The 19,811-nt window shown below is 33.3% G+C and overlaps 1 long non-coding RNA gene across 1 annotated transcript; it reads left to right on the forward strand.

The window, feature by feature from the left end:
* Nucleotides 1–23: 23 nt before the first annotated feature.
* Nucleotides 24–19,233, forward strand: LOC123658103. The gene is made up of 3 exons (XR_006743833.1): nucleotides 24–180; nucleotides 15,338–15,344; nucleotides 19,224–19,233. It is a non-coding gene; the product is annotated as an uncharacterized LOC123658103 (long non-coding RNA).
* The last annotated feature ends 578 nt before the right edge of the window (nucleotides 19,234–19,811 follow it).

A 19,811-nucleotide genomic window follows, 5' to 3' on the forward strand; every position in this document is an offset into this window, starting at 1 on the left:
GTGTGGGTCTTCCTGACAGGCCCGAGGGTCTGTCCGGGTACGGGCCTCGAGGTTGCCCTCTTTACCCGGGCTTTCTTCTCCGGGGCTTCGCCTCCAGGGTCATATCCTTTCGGCCCTATTGGGCCAGGGTCGCAGTGCCCTTAGGGTCTTCGCCTTGTTTGGGTCTTCTCCTTGCTTGTGGTCCTCGCCTTAATTGCGGGGTTTTCACCTTTGCTGAGTAGGGATGTTCTCCCCCGCATCGTCCGGGTCGTCGCCACCACTGTCCGCGCTGGGTCGGCTCGGCGGTGTGAGCACTGGGCGACCTCTAGTAAAGTTTAATATAATATATACGAACACAATTTATGTATTTTTTTGTAATGTATGTTTTCTAAAGGTGCGTCTAGAGGTTCAAAATAGTTTAGAGTTTAAAAAAAATATCATTTGACTGACACCAATTTCGAAGTCATTACTCTATTTGCTGCTAGATGGCGCTGTAGATTAGAAATGTACCACTCAAATTTTCTATAACCGTAGCCTATGATAATTTAGAGTATGTATAAGTAAAACGACCTAAATAATATACTTATTAAGTCTCGTATTCTGAGCGGATGTTTGTATAATAATACAAGTTTACGTACACATCTACTTATGTAGATGTTTAGACTGAAATTCTACACTATTTTTCTATTTCGACTTGGGTAAAACAACATAATTTTTAAAGTAAGAATTCGCATATTTCAATAACAACCATTACTGCTGTGCGCGTTGAACACGCAATGAAATTGGTTTAGTGTTTATTGTTTTCTGTTTGTATATTGTTTTAGTTTATAAAGTAGATTATAAATATTTTACATATAAACATATACATCCTTTTGTATATATATTCTCTTGCAAATGTCAGCGCTGTTAGACACCAACGTTATTGAACTTGTGAAAAGCATATGGTTTTTTAACCAACTTCAAAAAAGGAGGAGGTTACTTAATTCGACCGTAATATATATATTCAGGAATAACTTCGTCTTTTATGAACCAATTTTGATAATTCTTTTTTTGTTGAAAAGGAGATATCCCTGGTGTGATACCATGATAAGAAAACCTGGATCTGATGAGGGGGTCCCAGAGAAATCGAGGAAAACTCGAAAATCCCCATAACTTACGGGGTGTACCGATTTTGATAATTTTTAATTTAAGCGAAAGCCGATGCCGAATTGCCGATATAATTGAAGTCGGTTTTTTTCTTTTGCCTGCAAACAAAATTATACTTGTACTGAAGCATAAATAGACATAAATTCATAAAAAATAACAAAGATAAAAACGTTATGAAAACGTTTAAATAAAATCTCTATAGCAATATAGATGAAATATCGCCTTGTGCCGCAAATATAAATTAATAAGACGATTCGGGGAAAGGGTGCCTTCCAGAGAATACCCTTTGAATTTGTTTCATACCTTACACAAAGCTTTCGACCTTATTTCCTTTCAGTTACCTTGAAAACAGTTTCCATTCTCATTATTCATTATTAATTTCAATATTTCGGCACCTTTTACCTAACACTACTAATTATAAACATTTTTTAATATCATATCAAAAATCGACCATTCCAGAGGGGATCGAAACTGCATCTCCGACTGAACGTGACGGTACTCTAGCCAATTACGCTATGGAACGATGTATCCGCTAGATTGAAATTTTTGATATCATGATTTTATATTCGGTCTAAGCGACATACTTATTATTTCAAAACATAATAAAAACGAGTTCTCGTATATTATAACCAATTTTATGAAAAAAATACTTATTTCTTTTGAAAAGAAATTGAAAATCATTTAAGCGTAACATGGCTTTATAGGGCAAGGTAAAGTTGTAGCCGATTTGTACCTGCAAATGAAAGCAATTTATTTTACGGAACAAAAAATGAAATGAGATCTACATGAAAACGTCGCTACTTTTTTTATTTCTACGTTGAATAAGGTCTGATTATCAGATTTTTTTTGAACATTAAACGACAATTTGATCATTTTGTAAAAAGAAAATTGAAACCAAACTAAAAAGATCGATACTGTACAATACTGCTGCAGGATATACGTACCCCGTAGCTGGACAAAGGTTTCTTAAAGAAGAAGTACGTTTCTTAATAGAGGAATGTATATTAAGAAGGTTTATAATTTCGTGAAATTTCTTTCGAAATTTTAATGTTTTCTCTTTATATTTTCTTTTAATACCAGCCACGGATTGTTTAAAAAAAAACAATATTCAAAAGCCCAAAACATTAGAAAAACTTCTGATATATTTTATTCGTTTATTAACTTATTTGAAACGGGTATTGGTATACATATATGCGTCACCTTAATTTTTTTTACAACTGTTAGCTCTATAACAATGCAATCACACCGTGTGATAACTGCATACAAAATGCATTTTCAAAATTTCTAACTTTCGAGTAACGAGTTGAAAGTTTTAAAGTGCCGTGGTTATCCGTCATAGGATAGCTCCTTTAAAGGTGAACAAAGGAGAACGTTCTATTTCTGAAAACCTTTTAAGAAAGGTCTAGACAAAAGAAAGATAAAATATGCATACAAAAGCATCTTTTTGAAAGACACGACTGCTGGCTGCACTTTCCAGATGAGTGAGAAATATGTTTCGAATTTTGTGAATAATTTAAATACATTTATTTTTTTAGACACAAATTTATTTATTTTAAATATTGTTAAAAGTATTCGTCTAGTTTTTAAATAGAGATATTCAAATTATTTAATTTTTATTTTTACGTCACCCATTACATGTGTTATATTAAACGTTATTTTTCATTATCGTGCGCCAGAACTTGCTACCAACCCTGCACAAATGACATCTGGAGGTGCTTTGTTTTAACAGCACCATCCCATGTTATGCCGAATAATAGCATTCAACCGTCTAATCAAAATTAAATCACCATATCATTATTAGTCACATATATTTCTTTGTTTTTATAACTAGCCATATTCTTAAAGTTTATCACTTATATGCTACTAAGCATATTATTGTTAATAAGCCATAAACATAAGTACGAGTATATGCAAATTATGACTTAGATAAACATTTAAGAATACCTTATATGTATAAGCCACAAATTTTTACATTCAATAATAACCAATGCTTAAATAGCTTATGGTGTAATAAATATTTAATTTGCAGAAAACGTTGTGAAAGAAAACTATACGAATTCATTATAGTTTTGTTAAAATAATAATAATAAAAAAGTTTATAAAATCTTTTCAATTGTAATTGAATTACAAAACCTTTTAATAACATCGTTCTCTAAGATTCACGGCGCTCTGAAGAATATTTTATAGTTTTCTTAGAAACTTAAGGTATGTTTGTACAAGTTTTCCGGGAGAAGTTAATCTTAGTAATTACTAAGTAAAGGTAGTTTTATTTTTATTTCAACGAAGTTCTCGTTGAAAATACGGCTTATATAAGTTAGTTCTTCATCTTAACTAATATTGTATAGAGGACGGATTAGTTTGTATTATTGTAATAGGTGCCTTTAAAAGTGATTTTTTTTATTTGTAAAAAAAACTTACAGTTTGTAATTATACATATGAATCTTACAAACTAGATAATAAAAAAGCCAATTAAGTTTTTACTAATTACTTGTAACAAATATTAGTTGGGTAAACATTAAAATTGTACAAATTAATACAAATTTAGTATTTTTTTAACACAACATTGTATAAGAAAAAAAAATTACAGTAACAATATCTTTGTGAAAATTACAGTTTATTTTAATTGCTTGGTGACAGTTTTAAATTTATTAAGTTTTAAATTAAAAAAAAATGTTTAGCATATTATAATTATTACTATACAGTCCACAGGCCCTAACGAAAAATCGATTGAAAGCATAATTGGTTCTGCAGTTATATTTTATAGCAAGAGTTATATTTTAGTAAGTGTTATGTATTCAAATACGTACATTCACATTTATATTTGCATAAAAAATTAAGCAATTTAAATAAAATTGTTATCTTAGATATTTCGAGTCCTTTTATTTTGTAATAAATTAGCCAAAAATTATTTTATAAATAAATAAATAGTTACGATATACATATAAAAATGAACAAAAATTGTTAATATACATATCAAATATCATTTACATTACCAATATTAAAAAAAATCTCAGAATTTCCATTACTTACTAAAACTAAACTAATTCATTGTCACAATTGATATCGACGCAACATTCGATACTGGTACTTACTAATGACTTGCGCTAAACCAAATTAAATATTATGTTATATCAAAAAGTTACATATTATATCACTATGTGCAGTATTAAATTTTATTTTTACACAATTAGGTCACCAAGCAAACATACGGCTTACTTGATGGTAAGCTACGGTAATCGCTTGCCATCAGGTGACAAAAAGGTAAAATAAGCAAAATTACCATATTTTAGGACCCCTCTAACACCAGAAGCATCGCAAACACGTTGCGACCTTATCCCCAATCCCCTCCATAATCTCTAATCACCTTACTCACCATAGGAACATAATACTGCCTGAGAGCAGTATTATTTAGTTGTGATGTTTTGTAAGGTACTTCCCGGGTTAGGCTGCTCGAAATTTTGAGCAGCACATTTCCTGCTGTGACCTACCTCAGTGAAATTGAGGAACTGCAGAAAGCTGATTATTATCGTGAATGATTATGTGTTTCATCCTTTTCTAAATTTTCGATTGAACATTTGATTTTAAACGTTGAAACGAGACATTAAAATATGTATATAAAATGTCTTTATTGAATGACTGATATAAATGCATATTTTTAGGATTTAAATTTTTAGTTCTGACAATAATTTAAATATTGGATTTGTGTCAATATTACTCTTATTGTTATTCGTTTAATACCCGAACAGAACAAAGATGTCGACACCGTCTTCCGAATGGTTAATATTTATTTATGATTGGTCAGTCACTATTAATGTTATCTCTTTTGCAGGGTAGTTACATAATAAATACTGTTATCATATAAATTATTGCTTCTAATAATTTTATAAGATTGTAGTGTTCTTACTGTGATTATTCTTTTTTGAAGTACCGGAAAAGAGCATAAATATGGAAACACCATCTTCCGAATAATTAATACTAATTTTATGATTTGTCAGTCGTAATTTTTTCCATGAATACATGCGGCGGGATTGTATTCCTATAAATAAGATAATTTTTAAGTGAAGAAGCAGTCATTATTATTATTTATTGTGCGGTTAACGTTGCTACTAGATAAAAGGAGTATAATTGATTAGTGAGATAACTTATTCCGTGTTGTTAAAAGAGTGTATTGTGAATGAAGAACTATACATTAGAAGTGAGAAATAAGTGTTGCGTTAAGTGTTTTCAATCGTTTTCTACCTACGTTATATTGCTCCTTACTCATTGGCTTATGCATGCCTAACTGTAGAATAAATAAAATAACTATAGAATAATCAAAACTTATTTATTCTCCAAAATTAAAATTTTGCAACAAAATGTTAAGTAAGTGTAAGATGGCACCCCGGGGGCCAGATTAAATGTATTGGACGTTTTTTAATCTTTATTTATTTAGGGTTTATTCATACACTGAATTATTAATCTTATTTACGCTTAACTACTAGTTTATACAACTTATACATCATTACAGCCTCCACTGACAATGGATTGCTCATAATCACATTACACAAATCCAAGTCAAACAAGTCAATATTATATTTAATCAAATAATCCTACCTCTCCGATTCAACGCAAAACACATTCGATCAGATGATATATGCGTCTTCAATAACTTCACATTCTGAAAATTTTAGGTTGGAGACGTGCCAACTAAAAAAACATTTAGGGGAATGTGTCCAGATCGAAGTCGGAGAGTCACAACAATATTATTTCTATTAATTTTTATGCCTCTGAACCATAGTGGGTAGGTCAGTAGATAATCAGGAGCCGGTTTATGGGGTTTTGGGAGAAAGGGTGGTGGGGGTAGGTTACCCTTTACTACCACTCCTACCGTCTGAAACCCCATGGTTATGGAGATATCGTGGTTAAAGTTAGAATTATATTATTTAGAGCTGTCACAAAACCTTAGACCTACGCGTCTAACTCCACCTTAGCTTCGGCGCTGCGAGAATTGCCCCTAATCTCCGTTTCGCAACTTTCACACGTTATTTTTGAATGGGAATACGTAAACACGATCTCGACTGTGAGATCAACAAACGATTCGAACTGACGTTTAACGATATAGTGTGCCCTTACTGAGTGATCTAGCATCAAAATGTTCATTCCACCTATCAGTACATCTTCTCTTAACTAAATTAAATAATTCACTGCAATATGGAATATATTTTATAATATGTATAAATAAGTAAAATTGAATTTACTTTGACATCTGCGTATAACAAAAGTATCACTAATTTGAATTCAGTTTCTGACCCTCTTTTCTTAACTGAGAAAAAATATTTTTTTCGTCCATTTTTAACTCCAACGGGCTATCACCCTTCATTTCAATTACTAAGCAGCACCAGCTTGTGAGAGGACGGCCCGGACATAAATTCCCTTTATTTAATTTTGAGTAGATATATCATACTTATTTCTTTTGAGATTAATAAAGTCTTCGAAATGCTTCTAACGAACTAATAAGCCAGTTTCAAATATTATTATTTACAGAGTTGCTAAATTCTTAAAAAACAAATTTTACTGTGTATGACAAAAGCTACAAAAAACATGATTTAGTGAAGCAAATTTATGTTTAAATATTCAAGCAAATATAAAAGGTCTCATGCTTGAATAAGTTAATGAATGATACAGTATATAACAAAAGTTTTTAACTTGTACATGTAATGTGTTCAAATGGAAAGTTTGTTTTCTCTTTAATGAGGAAATTCTCAATTTGATTTCTTTTTTATCTATGTTACCTCAGAACTTTTCATTGGGTAAACCGATTTCGATGATTTTTTTTAGTCAAAAGGTGGGGCGTATCATGTGGTCCCATTTAAATTTAATTGAGATCTAACAACTACTTATGTACGACGAGTTATATATTATTATGTATAATAATGCGTATTTTCTTGACTATTTTTTTCATCGACCTTTGTTGTATTATAACTACATACTCGTAACTTTTCAATGGGTATACCGAGTTTAATGATCCTAATTTTAATCGAAAGCGGGTGCTTGTGTTTAGTCCCATTTAAATTTGATCAAGATTTGATGACAACTTGTTCTGTCATATTCAGTGATCAACGCGTATTTACTTGACTATTTTTTCGTCTACTCGTTTTATTACTTATTATCGATGTAATGTTTGAAGTCGGTTTGTTTTTCATTTGCGAGCAAACACAATTATTGGTGACAGTATTGGCGTAATGTTCATGACCAATGACGGATATAACAAATATTTGTAGCGATCTGGGCGCTACTATTTGTGTTATGTGTTTTTCCGACTTTCAATTTTAATGTGATTTTTTTTGTCGTATGCCTTGTAGTGAACAAAACCACAAAAGTACTAAAAAAATATAGAGTAAAAAATATGTCATGATTCGTGATATTAAGCTGTTTTCATTGTCAACCATATGCTAATAGTAATAATACGTATATGTAGGTATTTTTAGAGTTAAATTTATGTTTTTACATACTATGGTTATTATTTATCAGTTAAGACTTAAAATTAAAAATTAATATTTATAACATCCTTTTAATTAAAACTTTTTAAGCAGATAACTTTATTCGCCTTTATGCAAAAATAAACAATTTTAATTTTGTTCGGACGTCCCAAGTAAAAAGAGTAAAGCAATTAGTACTTTATAAGTCTAGTATCTTGCAAAGCATCGTCGAGACGTTTTAATGAACTCATGATAGAGAACTTCATTATATTCAACTTAAGAGTTAAACAGAATATTTTAGATTTAATAAATGTAGCTACGAAATATAAATTGAACATTCGTGTAATTACCATTTCTGTTCTATTGTTATTTGAACTGAAATATTGTTGATTATGTCGTTATTAAAATTAACGTAAAATTCTTTACGAATCAAAATAAAATATAATTACTTTTATAATTCAAAATATGTTTATGCTTTATTCTTATAAATGCAAATATGTGTTAACAATAAATATTCATTTACCTTAGCTGTAACTAATTTAATTATGACTTCAGTGTTGATATTAAAGTGTGAATTAATAGCACATTCAGATATTTAAGCATATAGGCTCAAGTCCGACACTAAACGGTCACCATCTTGTAGAATGGCGTAGTAAGCACTGAGCTTTGTTGGCTGTCAAGTAAGAAATGAATAATGTGTGGTATTTACAGGAGGAGGACATTTCTCAAATCGCCCCATTAATTCCTAATGGAGCGACGGGGCAACATTTCATCTGTTTGGCTGCACACCAGCCTTCGCCGCAGAGCTATTTTCGGTAGCGTATCTCGAAATTTATAACTACGAGTTACGGCTAAATCGTTGGATAGCGCAAAGTAAGTGGAATTTATGGAAGGTTACACGGTCTTTTTGTTTGCATGTAGGCGGCTACTCCATACGTTTTTGTGTCCGAGTGTTCGCAAATTGCATTAAAACTTTTGTGATTACCTTAGAGGACAGCGATTAGGGAAGTGCTGTTTAACGTAACCTCAGAACCAAAAGTGCCTCATGTACGAGTTTAGTAATTGCACATTTAAGTAATTCTATTTTTTATTTATATAGCTGCTGCAATTAAATTAACTGTTTACAAGTTTATTATTAGATATAGTCTAAATCGTAAATCTATAATAATTGTGTTTGCTGGCAAACGAAAAAAAGCCGACTTCAATTACATCAACAAGTAATGCAACGCAGGTAGACGAAAAAATAGTCAAGTAAATACGTATTATCAAAGATTACTCCAAAAGTTGTAATCTCTGGAAAAGATCTCGATGAAATTTAAATGTGACCACATGATAAACATCGCCTTTCGATTAAATTAAAAATCATCAAAATCGGTACACCCAGTAAAAAGTTATGCGGATTCTTGAGGGTTTCCCTCGATTTCTCTGGATCCCAACATCAGATCCTGGTTTCCTTATCATGGTATGTGTTTCCCTCGATTTCTCTGGATCCCAATATCAGATCCTGGTTTCCTTATCATGGTACCAAACTTAGGATATCGCCTTTCCAACAAAAAAAAAATATCAAAATCGGTTCATAAACGCCGAACATACATCGCCGAACAGCCTCGACCTCCAAAGCATGCGCCAATGCTTCCTTTAACGAGGTGTGGTGACGAAGCCTCACTGCAGCTCTGACCTCCAGGTCTTTGATTCCGTCGACAAATGCTTGAACAATATTCGTGTTTACCATCTTGGTGTCGGCTCCTTGGTATGACTTCCTGACGAGTTTTTCGATTTCCAACGCCCATTGTTGTAGTCCTTCTCCTGGGCTTTGAACTCTGTCACGCAGTTGGGCACGGAACACGTGCTCCAGATGTCGATCCCCGTATCGGGATTCAAGTGCCTCCATCAAGTCTTGGAACCCGTTTCCTGTATGTGGCAGTGCTTTCAGAACCGACAGCTTGCCCTCTGAGCGCAACAGTAAGAGCGGTCAGGCATTGCTCTTCCGTCCATCCGTTGGCAGTAGCAACCGTCTGGAATTGTTGACGATAAGCATTCCACGGAGTAGTACCGTCGTATGGAGGCACTTTCATTCTTGGTCCTTGCGCCACTCCGGTACTTCCACTAGACATCGCGGCTCCCGTGGTTTCAAGGCGCACTACTTTCTTCTGTAATTCAGTGAGGCCAGTTTTCACATTTTCAACATCCAATCCTAACCCGGTAACTCGTTCTTCCACTACGTCGACATCTTTTCGAAGCTTAGTCACCGCGTCACTAAAATCTTTTACAGCCCAAAGCGTTTTTTCTTGGAGCTCTTTTTGTTGCTCTTGTAATTCTTGCAATTTTAAACTTCTTTGCTCTTGTAATTCTTGCAAAGCACCACGAATTTCAGCCTTTTGCAGCTCCATTAATTTAATTAACTTCCTAATTGAAGAGCCACTTGAGGGTCTGTAGAAGCTACGGTGTCGCTGGTGGGCGTGGTAAGGTGGGCGGGTCCGGTGGGTGGGGCCTGAGGCTGAGTAGGCGGGACCTGAGCCCGAGTGGGCGGGGCCTGAGCCCCAGTGGCCGGGGTCTGAGCCCGAGTGGGCGGGGCCTGGGGGGCGTGGTCAGTGGGCGGGTCATGATAGGCGGGGTCAGTGGTCCGGGTGGGCGGGGCTTGGTCCCCAGTAGGTGTGGCCTCTGCAGCTCGTTGTGCCCTTGTCCTGACGCCCTTGAAGTCCTTGAAGTCTTCTCTCGGAGTCAATGGCATCTCCAAATCTCACTTCCGACACCAGTTGTTACGTGTTAGGGTTCGAAGGATTTGGAGAGAATAACCTGCTGACTCTTTTCAAGACTTTATTCACTAGCACTAGGTCCAACACAAAGCACTAGGTTCAAACACTAAGCACTAACGATATCCTAAGTCGTAGCCAATGTCGTAGGTTTCGCTGGTACCACTCTTGATCACTAGTTTTCACTTTGAAGTCGCTTCGAAGATAACTCGCTCGCCTACCTGCGGCTATTTATATCGGCCGACACGAGGCCCAGACCATTCTGGAAAGTTCGCGCATGTACCCGGTTTTCGAGATTATACTTCTATATAGTTCCACAGTAGTTCCTCTAACGCCATCTAGTACTGAGTAGAGAGTTTCATGCTATCGCTGTCTGTGTGTGGTTTCAAGGGTTGCCGCTAGATGGCGCTAGTTTCTGTGTGTGTTCGTAACAATATATATATATATATATATATATATATATATATATACGGTCGAATTGAGTAACCTTCTCCTTTTTTGAAATCGGTTAAAAAGTAAATCAAACGATTTTGAATACATTAGGCATTATTTAGTGCCACAAAATTAAATAATTTAACGTGCAAATGTTTCAGTTATTAATAAACAAAAAAAGAAAACTTATATTTACAGGCATTATGGAGAGTGCCTACATATTTGTTTGGTTGTAATCGATGTACTCTGAAATAACTGAACAGATTTGAATAAAACGGATCAACTACGAGGGCTGGTTAACTATAAATATGACCAATCTAAATATGCGTATTTGTGCAAGCAACACAATCGAATACTAGTAGATCTGCTGGGAATTGTAATCGTATTGTGTATGCAAGTTGTTGAACGGACGTGCTTACTATGTGTGTTATGGTTTTGAATATTTATTGATAAAAATAATTGTGTTTGCTCGCAAACGAAAAAAAAACCGACTTCAATTACATCGACAAGTAATATAACGTAGATCGACGAAAGAATAGTCAAGCAACTACGCGTTATTAAAGATTACTCAAAAAGTAGTTATCAGATCTCGATAAAATTTATATGTGACCACATGATAAACATCAGCTTTCGATTAAATTAAAAATTATCAAAATCGGTACATCCAGTAAAAAGTTATTACGGATTTTCGAGAGTTTCCCTCGATTCCTCTGGGATCCCATCATCAGATCCTAGTTTCCTTATCACGGTACCAAACTAGAAATATCTCCTTTCCAACAAAAAAAGAATTATCAAAATCGGTATATCCAGTAGAAAGTTATGTGGTATAATACAACGTAGGTCGACGAAAAAAGCGTCAAGTAAAAACACATTATTAGATATAACTCGAAAAGTAGTTGTTAGATCTCAAATAAATTTAAATGGGACCAATTGGCACACACCACCTTTCGATTAAAACAAAATTTGTCGAAATCGGTCCACACGGGCAAAAGTTCTGATGTAACATACATAAAAAAAAAAAAAAAAAAAAAAAAATACAGTCGAATTGAGAACCTCCTCCTTTTTTGGAAGTCGGTTAAAAATATAGTTATAATGGAAGCTTTGTGTACATTACCTTGTATGTAACATGTATTTGAAATATCAAACATCTATCTATATATATATATATATATATATATATATATATATATATATATATATATATATATATATATAAATCGTGTCACAATGTATGTAGGCGATAAACTCCGAAACTACTGAACCAATATTTATCAAAATTTGTAAGCATCTGTATTTGGTCCAACTTAGGAAATAGGGTAGTTTTTATCTTAATTGGACCCGGTAGGTGGCGCTGCTATCGGCATGTAAGCAATCAAATTTGGTAGCTGTTTTCCAGTCCAGGACAACATCTACCGGGTCCGCTACTAATATATAATTTTGTACATCCACTTTTTTCTCTTAAATACTTAAACATAACGTTCCATACAAAACGAATTAAAAATATTGTCTGATTTTATGACAATAGACGAATAGTTGTAAAGTTTCCTTTTGATAAAAAAAATATGTTCTTACATAATATGTAACAAAAAAGTAGAAGTAAGTCTAACACAAATTATAAATATATTAACTAGCGACCCGCTCCGGCTTCGCATGGTTGCAAAAACTATCAGTGTTCCTCCTGTTTATGTATTATACATATAAAATTTCCTCTGGAATCACTCTTTTTACTAAAGAAAACCGCATCAAAGTTTTAAAGATATAAGCATACAGACAGCGGGAAGCGACTTTGTTTTGTACTATGTAATGATTTTGCTGCTCTACACATTGATAAGGCGTAACAATTCAGGATTTCAGCTGATAGAATTTAATGATAGTATAACCTGATAATTAACGCATTATACATTATCAAGCTAAGTTAATTTATATTTCGCTTCAGCTTGTTGGCAGTCAGCGGGTTGGCGGATATATTGCCTACTATGAGTAGCGATCGCTATCAGGTGTACATGATAATTACCGGGACCGACGGCTTACCGTGCTCTCTGAAGCACGGCATGGTGACCCGCAAATACTGCACAGACATCCAGACCACGGCAAAAATATGTATGGCCTATATAAATGTTTGTTATGTGCGGGGATCAAACCCGCAACCGCCAACGCAACAGCCACAAAACAGTGCTGTGACCGTTGCGCCAACGTGTAGTTTAATTAATATTTGATAATGGCATAGTCGCGATACTTAGACCATGAATATGTAATGATTTATCGACCGCAGCTGTTCATATTGAAACAGGAATGTAATTGTCACATTAATAAATTGTCAGTTCAATGACTAACAATGCCGACATTTAACACAACAGATTAATTTCAAATGTTGAGTATGTTGTAGAATTCGGAAAATTATAAAGTAACTCTATTTAAGTATATGTGTCTGTTTTTGACGACTTGCAAAAGTCTTATGATTCGTGATAAATGTTTTTACTTATAAGGAAGAGAAGATGTTGGAGATTAATCTTCTACACAGATGTATGTATGTCGATGGTCGTCTATCAGTCATCTCAAAATGTCTTTCGACTCATGTATACTCTCTCTTAGGATAATTCCTTTTATTGTTGACCGTAAAACGTACCTTTTGTTAAAGATAAAAATAGCAAGTTCTCTCATATTAGGTCACTCAATTTTCGCGGCTCCTGCCTGAAATTGAACTATTGACTGTCTGATAACAAAATAATAGTTTCTAAATTTGTTTTACAATGTCGTTACTTTCTCACGTGCTCTTATTATTTATATTATATGAGGCAAAAATTATGTATCAGTAATATTTAATGTACATTTCTGTCACATTTCTCAACGCCTTAAGACAATAATCTTTTAACATTATTGTAGCCAATGTTATCGTATATTTTTGAGTCACGCGTAATGTAGCGATACCCGTGGACGAAAGTTATGAGACGAAAGTTTTTCTTTTCTTTTTCAGACTGTATGCGTCAAGACATTGTCTATCGGTTGTTTATTTAATTAAATTTACTAGTAAAATGACAGTTTCATTTGTAACTTAACTATCATTGATCTCGATAAAAGTTTGTGGTGGATTATGAATGTAAATTAATGTTGAAACAATTTTTTTTGGCATTTACTTGTTTAAATATAGTTCTTTTTGCCGAACACATTAAAATCAATATTATATAAACAATGTTATTATTTCAAGACACAAAATAATATAGCAGTCTCTGTGACCGCACGTCCGTAACCGTGTAAATAAAAATTATAACGGTGATTAATGGTCAATGTTAAAGTTGTGCTTTTTACATAATACAGTTTCTCTAAAAAAATTATTGCGGTTTTCACAAACACTTAAAATAAAAAAAATTAACGGAAAAAACAATGTGATTTTTTGAAATTTAATATTTTTAGTTTTTTAAGTATATTATTTTGGTTAGCGAATATTATGTGAATTGAACTATACTTGACCTACTGGAACGACGGGTTAGGGCACTGTTCTCTGCAATAACCTCTTGTGTTAGCAGTGATCTCGTTTTATCATTTTATATACACACACGTAGGTGTTGATCGTATGTTTTTACGGTTTGAATACTTCTGGATTCCCAAAACATTTTAGTTGCGGGTGGCAAATTTTCGTGTTAAAATAAATATATATTTTCTGCATAGGGTATGTAAAAATGTGTAAAAAATATTGCATTTTGGCTTCATGTCTAACATTCATGCAAAAAGAAAAGCCCAAGAGCAGGGAAATGTTTATAACCGTAAGTTAAACATGATGTGATTTATCATGAGTGTTATAACAATACTATTTTATGTAATAAAGAATCTGTTTTAATCAAATGATAGGTCTACAAATAAATATTTTTTGTTTATTTTAATACAGGAAAAAGATACAAGTACAGAAAATATAACAGTGATCTAAAACCTTAAATTAAACAAATGTTATAAAAAAATATCTCCTAAGCTGTTACGTGTTTGTATACTCTTTTTTTATTTTAATTATCGTTTATAAAATTAACAATACATGAAATAATAAAAAAAAAAACCAAAAAACCAGTAACATTCAACCTGTGCTATCTTAGTCTAATTATCACATTATTATTTTATTACTCGTAAAATATATCAAAGTTTATCGTATGTAGATACGGTTAAAACACAAAAATGCACTCAAGCGATTAATTTGACTTCTTTTTAAGTAACCGGCCCTTTATTTATAAAATTTCCCCGCAATGATCTTCTTATGAGCGAAAATGGAACAAGATCCGAGGCTTTATTGTACTCTACACTGCCTTTTTAAGACGTGTACGGTCATTTACATGGAAATATAGGTTTTACCACCTTTGCTTATATGGAAATATTCGACAGTGTTTCTCAGAAACCTGATTGTACTTAAGTTGTCCTATTTTATTCCAGGTGGGGCCGAGTTGCTGTGATTTGTATTTGGTTACGTACTTAGAAAAAAAGATAAATATAAGACGACCGATATATAAAATACTAACCTTATGTTATTATGAATTATAGAACTAGCCCGTGGCGTAGTTTGTAGTGATCCTGCTTTCTGCTCCGGAGGTTATGGGTACGATTCCCACCCCGAGCTTAGGTGTAATATATATTTATTTATGTAGGTACATATTTGTTTATCATAAAAAATATATATCAATTGGCTATTACCTAGAACACAGGATTTAAGTTGATTGCATTAGGGAGAGACGACCATGTATGTTTATTATAGGTATATAGGATATTGTGCTCGTCAAAAAGAAAAAAGAAAAGAAGTAACACTGATTGGTAACATATTTATCTAATTAATAAAGTAAATTAGTGAACGCAGATTTGTCGTAACTAATAACATAGTTCACATTTTATTTTTAACAGGCAGCTTAGATTTTAAAATTCTTGTAATGAAAGCTTCTTATCAGAATATGTCTAAGTTCCAAGTAACAAATTGACATGTTAAAAGGGCTCTTTATACCATCTTTCATTCCCACACATGACCCGGCATAAAACATGCATTTGAAATGTTGCCGAAATCTCTTGCAAAACTGTTCAAAAGGAAATAGCAAAAGCGAGGGTAGTACCATCATGACTTTCCTTTTGCACTTAATGAGAGAGCGCGAAAATACCGCCACTGCATTGCGTCATCTCTCGTATTTCAAAGTAATTAGCGCCTACGCTTTAACATTCAGATTATACTAATTTGTAAAGTTCAACAACCTTATTGTTTTGTTTGATTTGTTTAAAATATTTTTGATGTTAGGTAAAAATTGTATTAATATCTGTGTGTACCCAGTTACTTCAATAATTGTCCAGCAGTGGGATATCCCACTACTGGGCATAGGTTTCTTTCCCCATGTAGGAGAAGGATAAGAAATTAATCCACCACGCTGCTCCAATGCGGGTTGGCGGATATATTCCCTACTATGAATAACTGCTGACTTTGAAATAGATAAGTCGAAGACGGGCAGCAGCGTCTTCGGCGTGACAAAGCAGGTCCTGCGGTCACCAACCCGCCTGCCCAGCGTGGTAACTATGGGCAAAACACATGAGTTCACTCTATTTTTAGCGCTAACTTGTGGAGGCCTATGTCCAGCAGTGGACTGTAATAGGCTAAAATGAAATGATATGAGTAACGATTAGGTGTACATGATAGCAACCGAGACCGACGGCTTAGCGTGCTCTCCGAGGCACGGTGGGGAGACTCTCAAAGACTGCACAAATACCCGAACCACTCTACACATCTGTATAGCCAATACAAATTTTTGTCATATGCGGGGATCGAACCCGTAACCGCCAGCGCAACAGCCACAAGCCCGTGCTGTCACCGTTGCGCCTGTATACATATAAATTGCTTATATTTGCATCCTATGTTTTCTTTTAAAAAAATATTTAAAAAGTTTTGTTATTGAAAAATGATACTTAAGGGTAATCAGCAAAGTTAATAAAAAAAAAAAAAATAACCAATTGCCCGTTGCTCTTATAAGATCATAAAACAAGAGAGGTTATAAAACTCAGCGGCTTGGGTTTAGCAATTTAGCTACACGTACTCTCTGTAAATAAGTTAGTGCATTTTCCACAGCAATAGCAATTCTTCTGCTACGTGAGTTTTCTATCTAATTCAGAGATCTCTGATCTAATATGAGAAATATTTCTAAAATAAAGTACATCTTCTGAGGTACGATAAAACAATTTCTTGGAAATAAATTGATGTATCAATTTATTTTGATCTATGGTGTCAGTACAATTATACGAGTAACTATAATATTGAATCTTATATATAAAATTCTCGTGTGACAATGTTAGTTAACATACTCATCCGAAAAGGATGGACCGATTTTTATGTAGGTCTGAGAATCGGCCAATATCTATTTTTCATACCCCTAAGTTACAAGGAGGGAGGGGTGATAAGGATATTAATAATATTATATGGCAAAACAACGTTTGCTGGGTCAGCTAGTAATAATTTTTAATTATAATTATCTGTAACACACACACACACACACACACACAATGTATATATATAATACTTACCTATGAATAAATACATATATCACACCCCCGGAGTAGAAAGCAGGGTAGAAAGCACTGTAAACTGCGCCAACAGGTTAGTCAATTCATTCTTTACTTCGAGAGCGCGGTCGTAAGGGGAAAGACGTTGCAAGACATTTTTGTATGATAATATATCGTTTAAAAATTTATAATGATGGAATTGAAACAAGGAACGATAATACAGGCCTTTAAAATATTTTTCTAGAAAACTTATAAAAAGGTTGTACTAAGTGGAAGCATCCTATATTTTATTTTAGGTGCTTCAATGATAAGTATACAATTAGCCCAGTCCTGCTGCAGTCGGATAACGAAGCGGCTCCACTTGTATGCAGCCAGACTTCACAGACTTTCATTAAAAAATCGCTTCTAATAAAATTCTGGGTCCGTTGAAAATATAATCTTATCAAGTTTGAAATAAAGTTGTGATTACTTTGTAACTAAATTAAAAGAGAGGCAGACTTTTAAATAAATGTTATTCTGTGGATGCTGCATTTTGCCCACTTCACTCTAGTGGATACAGTAGAGTACCCACCGCACTTGAGTTTTGTATGGAGGAAAATTTTCATGTCGCTTTAAATTTCAGGATTATTTTAGAAAAATAAAAAAAATATATACCATTCACTATTGATATACGTTCATTTGTTATCTTTTTAAATGGAAATAAAAAACGGTCGTAGTGATTTATTCATACAAATTGTTTTTTCGTTTAATTAATATAATTAGTGTCTTACGGCAGCAGCAAAGAATTTATCCGCTCTTCTCTTCCCGTGGGTGTCGTAAGAGGCAACAAAGGTATAACACAGTTCCACTACCACCTTGGAACTTTAAAAGACTGCTGGCTTTGAAATTCACAGGCTGAAGGCGGGCAGCAGCGTCTTCGGTGCGACAAAGCCAGCCCTGCGGTCCCCAACCCGCCTGCCCAGCGTAGTGACTATGGGAAAAATACATCAGTTCTATGTCTAGCAGTGGACTGCGATAGGCTGATGTGTGTGTGTGTGTGTATGTGTGAGTGTCTTATGTGCCTCTACTAAGTGTTTTAATAGATTAATTAAATAATTAATAATTAATAAGGAATTATTCATTTGTTGCGAGTAGATTTCGATGTAAAATTCAAATATTTTTATGAGGAAATGAATTGTAAGTGCCCTTAAAAATAACAGTGACAAAACAGGGACAGTTTTTTGTAGATAAGTTTTATAAACCCCAGTTCAAGAACATAAGTATTAATAAAAGTTTAAGCCTCTGTAGGATGTGAATCATGAGTCGTGGGTTCGTAAATACATGTAACACGCAAGCACAAACACCCAAACTAGAAAAAAAACATTTACATGTAAGGCCAAAAATTGTATGGTTTGGTGATCGAACCTGTTTAATACATCAGCGACTTTCTGTGTCCACTGCTTTAAGGATGGTCAAAAACAAGATTTTAAACTTTCACGTTCACATATTATGGCCACGAGACTGTCAATTAATGTAAGTAGCATATTAACCATTAGTTAGAAAACTATAATGGCTGAAGGCAAACATGGTAAAAAATTCTATTTTACATATAAAACAAAGTTTAATATAAATAATCCACAGTGTAAATTTTCCTTTACAGCAGAACGAAACAAATATTCAATTAAACTGACAAAGAAATCTCTAAGCTATGTAGACAATGTTATCTTTTTAATACTAAATGTTATTTGAACTGAAAACTACGAGTTTATTATATCTATTTTAACTTAGATCAATTTTATTTTACACATAGCTAATAATATTTTAGGGATCCATATTCAAATAAATGACTAGAAGAGTAAGAGTTATGTTTTAGAAACTTAAAGGTTGCTCGACATACTGTTAATAATATAACAGAATATTTTAAGTTATTCAGTAAAATGATTTTAATTATTCCGTTAAATTAATTAAGAACTATAACATTTTTACTGAGCAAGAGTGTTTAACATACAAAGAGACCCTGAAATAATTCGATTAAGTGTTTTATTTCCAGATTATGTAATAACAAAAAGATTACTTTTATCAAATTACCTGTCTGGGATTCAAAATGAAATATAATTCTCAAGATAACCTTAGTATAAAAGATGTTACATAAAACGTTCCTCGCATTCCAACTTCACTCCATTGTTGTCACTTTCAGCCTGTAAATCTTCGCGTTCCTTTATCTCGTGATACATTTATTATAATTTTTATATTTATTAGACGCTACTACAAAGTGTATTTTAATATTACTAGTGATTTGTTTTGTCATTTATTGTTCAAAAAGACATTTACAATATTTGAAACGGAAATAATTCAAAATCCAAGTTTTTTTCTTTACTGTCGTAAACTAACGATATCTTCTATGTAGATTAATATATTAACCAGAATTAAAATAATTATAGTAATTGGATCAAATAAAAATCAATACTATCTAAAAAATACGTTAAAATTAGCTATTTCATAAAATAAATAACGTCGATAATTTTCAGAATAATTTAGAGTAATATCATCCACAATT

Source organism: Melitaea cinxia, chromosome 11, assembly GCF_905220565.1.
Source record: "Melitaea cinxia chromosome 11, ilMelCinx1.1, whole genome shotgun sequence".
Taxonomy (NCBI): Eukaryota; Metazoa; Arthropoda; class Insecta; order Lepidoptera; family Nymphalidae; genus Melitaea; species Melitaea cinxia.